Source organism: Haliotis rufescens, unplaced genomic scaffold (assembly GCF_023055435.1).
Source record: "Haliotis rufescens isolate VD_foot unplaced genomic scaffold, xgHalRufe1.0.p SCAF_24, whole genome shotgun sequence".
NCBI lineage: Eukaryota > Metazoa > Mollusca > Gastropoda > Lepetellida > Haliotidae > Haliotis > Haliotis rufescens.
In genome coordinates, this window is record NW_025963935.1 from 7,945,533 (window position 1) to 7,950,042 (window position 4,510).

Here is a 4,510-nt window from a genome sequence, read left to right on the forward strand (position 1 = left end):
TATGGTTCAGAGTGGTGAAAACAAATGCCTGCCACAAAAATGATATAAATCTAGTTGCAAGGTGCTTATCGTCAGGCAGATAGAGTTAAATTAAAAACATATATCTGCCTTTGTAGCTGTGACCGAAAACATATGTAATCTCCATAGAAAAGTTCCAGGTCCCCACCTCCTTGAATATTAAATGGTCGGTCTCTAAACAAATCTCTATAGTATACTTCAGCTTTCAGTCATGCGACGTCACCATTGAACAAATAACTCCAAGACACAGTTGTGTTGACATTTTAATATTTTTAGATAATTGAAAATTTATACACTTTTCCAAATTATTGAATGACAGAATCTTCTTTCTTTAGGGTTCACTTCCACTTCCCTGAAATACAAATAGCTTAATAAATCTCGAGCAGGTATGTGAAAGATACTATATGACGAGAAACATTCATTTGGAAATAAGGCTTTATCAATATTCAAACAATAATGTATAATGCAAGTGTCTGATGGAAACAAATTTTAACATTCATTCAGAGACATCAACAATCAGGTTGAATACAAAACGTGGTACGGGCATAGATTTATATAAATAGATCTACATTCTTAGCATTCATTTAAAGCACACACAAAAACACCAATTAACATTGATATAGACAATGGAATGCAACTGTAAACAATTGTACTTACGTTAACATAATTCACAGCCCAGGGTTTATTTGGTGTATTCCTCAATGATTCAACATTCTTCATGATATCTTATGGAATGGTCGTGTAACATTTTCCCCCTTGCTGGAACGAAAACATAAAAAAAAAGTCAAAACTAGAACTATATTCAATAAGCATACATTTATAGATCTATAGTCTATCCAAAAAGAGGCCTACCTTTAGAATACAGTACCACAAACTTTTCAAACACGTGATCATATCCTATGACGTAATTTGTAGTATTTTGTTGCCAGTCACACCGGCGAAACAATGCCCTGTGACGTCAGGGGTCATCGAGTGTACATAAGCTCTTCCCAGTGATCTATCATCTCTACACGAAATGTCATTGAATACGCCAAGCGCTGTGGAGAGTTTTGAATATTTGTTTACTGAATACAGCCTGCGGCGGCGTATTTTATAGCACTTTTATTTGATATATATTTTTTATTTCGTTTTTCTCGTAATTCAAGTGGCTAAAAGGGTTATGAATAGAGAATCTCACCCGAGTGTCTTTTGATATCGACAAGCCTCGGAATTTTTTCCACTTTTATCAACTCGTGTTGATATATTTGATATAAAAAGACACGAGGGTGAGATTTTATTTATCATCCAACATCATTCTTCCAACTTTTTCAATTTGTAGACAGTAATTAGCAGTGACTTCAGTGTAAAAAGTACTGACAGCTTCAGTAGCAGAGCCATTAGTAATGTCATTTGATTGTGACGTCATGGTAACCTGTAACGTCACAATGGTCTGCAAAGCATTGTGATGTAATTTCATTGCAGCGATATCTACAGTGCAGATATCGCTTGATCTAATCCAAGCGATATCTCCTATGTCGGAGCCAGCTTTGGATGATAAATGGGAACTAATATACATGTATGATTTTTTCGGTGCATTAATTTTCATCATTATGCAAAAGAATGTAGTTTATTAGGGATATTATATTGGTGCTGAACACATCAAAATGTCGCCAGTGTTAGGGTAGGTTACCCCGAACTCTATCCTTAGCCCTTGCATCCCCTTTACGATCATTAGGGTTAGGAACCCGTTTAGTGGCTATTAGATTACCTGAAGTCTATCCTTAACCCTTGGATCCCCTTTACGATCAATCACCCCTTCACGATCAGAGTAGATCCGGGTGCATTTATAATCCGGGGTATAGATTATATAGCGGCTCCTAATATTCTTCCCACAAAAACGTCGAGTAAAAAGGATGAAATGGTTTGTGTCGAATATTTTGGCTACTGGAAACTGTCCTGGATTATTCACACAAGCCACTTTCACCGGGTACATCTTTCAGTACTGATTCAAAAGCGAACTCACCGTTGTGTCGTCACTAGTCATGCTTATTCCTCCATCGTTCCTTACTATTATCCACATCATCCTTACAGTGTTCCCTACCACACTTTTCTGTCACAAAAATCACCCGACGAATTATTAAATACCACATCATTCATGCACACTCGCGAGTTCGACGTCTGACGTCTGACGCCTGGAGCAGTTTTCAGTTCGCGGCATATCGGCTCATTCCTCACCACCCGGTATCTTGTAGATTACGGAATGGGACGAGTGTGCCAAATGGCATCGGGATCATTCGTTAGTGTCCGTAGACTAAAGTCACGAGACACCATGCCTACCCGTAACTTTCGTAAGTGTCCGTCACCTATTCGACCCTTGTCGTTCAGTTCCGTAACGTCATAGGCATGACTATGTAAATTTGCACTAAGTTTAACAGTGTGGACGTAGCTCAGTCGGTGAGCTGTCAGGCGGATTCTCACTAAAACTGGTTGCTTGTCTTGAGACATGTGACCTACGGTAGAGATCGTCCTCACGAGAAGTTGTGGTACTGTATTCTAAAGGTGCTACATAACATATATTGTATAATTGTCTAAAATTTAGGAAAAACTGTAAATCTAAAGTCCCAATGTATAACGTCCCATCGGAAATATCTCAGGCTACAGATATAAGTAACAAAATAATGAATACCATCTTAAAAAAAACACCTAATGTAATTTGGTTTCCATATACACCGGTCTGACAAACCGGTCAGGCAAACCAGTGATTGTTATAGTGAGCCACGTCTCATAACCTCTGTCAGAGTACAATGACACACAATCATGTTAGAACAAACATGGTTTATTGGGGACCTTTTCTAAACTGGAATCCAAACGTGAACAGATATATTAAACAGGCATTGTAGCTAATTACGACTCACATCTTTATCGCAGCGCTGTTTATATAGATCATATGAAATTTAATGTACATAATACAGTTCAATACCGTTAATATAATTCTGTAGTATGGAAGCCTATATGGCAACATATGGAGATCTAAAACCGAACGAATATAGTTGCTATCAATTTCATTGTATTTTTCATTGGTGCACATTGGCTACACCTATCTCACCTTCATAATCAACAAACGAAGACTAACTCACTGACAATAAATGGTGATATTAAACTTTTGACTATCGACTAGCTTATCATCACCAGCGAGGACAATACCGCAATCACACCGTTATAGTGCGCGACGAGAGACTCGTTTCACCTTAGCTCGTTTTCATTAGAAGGGAATCGGTGTAGATCTAGTTATAGGAAAATGATGAATTGATTCTTTTTTTGGAAATATTAAAAATACACATGATAAGCGCCTTGCTACAATAAAACTTTATAGACAACACCAACAACCAGATGATCCACATTTAGGCTGCTTCAGTCAGTGCTAACTAGGCCGATTCGGAAACAACAACTACAAGCATGTTTCTGTCTCTTCCCGAAAATACAATTTTTCATAACATCATTGAGCGCTTTAGACTAGGGCTATATATAACTAGCAGCCTACAGTTAGTCGATTGTTTTGATACCCTCTCTTTGCTGTATAAGAGAAATCTACTCAACCTTTCCCATGGCCTAAATGAGCCACATTGTTTCACAAAAATCAAAGTCAGTAGATTGTTACATGTACAGAAAACTTTAAATAGTAATGATTTCAGAAATAACACGGAAGAAATGGCGATAACTGTCAGTGGTCAGTAGGCGATGCATATGTTAGGCCTATGTACAGACCTATACGCTTATGATCGAAACCCGAAAATAATATAACGGCCACAATACGCCACCAGATTTAATTCTGGTCAAACATATACTGCTTGCCCTTGGTAATTACCCTCGTATCCATTAACTAATAATATGGAAAAAAGTCTTGGGCCTCCTTCACCTCTATATGCATCGTGTTATGTTTATAATATTAATATCAACACTGACGCTCAGTGAAAGTGACCGGCAAACTGCATTCTAAACCCCGCCACTTCTGAATAACACGATACATTTAAATCATTTGACTATCTGCATGTACAGAAACATATCAACAAGCGGAGACTGCTTCTAGTTGCTGCACAATCAATTGGTTGTAATATGTCCAGAGTGAGCTTGAACTAAGATGGCTGGTGACAACAAATCTTCCGCGGTAATGTGACGTCATTCTGACGTCACTTCACGAGGCAACATGCTAAACTTTTCAGCAGTCGCTCTCACGCCGCAAGAAATGCGCGTCAATTGATTTTAACTGTAATATTGCTTGTGACAACATTTAGTAGACAGATTACTTCGTGGCTAGATATATATGTTTAAAAAAATAAATCTAAGAGATGGTAGATCTACAAGTGGTTTCCTAAACATCATTTACAAAACGTGTTGTAATGTCTAAAGCACAACGTTATCATAACGTTAATTTGCAACGTTGTTGTTACGTTGTGGAATAACGTTACAATGTAACGTAATACTAACGTTGTCAAAGAGATACGCAATTATATTC

At 37.7% G+C, this 4,510-nt stretch overlaps 1 long non-coding RNA gene across 1 annotated transcript; it reads right to left on the reverse strand.

Annotated features, from left to right (window-relative positions):
* Nucleotides 1-354: 354 nt before the first annotated feature.
* On the reverse strand, nt 355-2,447 carry LOC125383582. The gene is made up of 3 exons (XR_007222829.1): nt 2,021-2,447; nt 676-777; nt 355-370 (listed from the first exon to the last, which is right to left on the reverse strand). It is a non-coding gene; the product is annotated as an uncharacterized LOC125383582 (long non-coding RNA).
* Nucleotides 2,448-4,510: the final 2,063 nt, after the last annotated feature.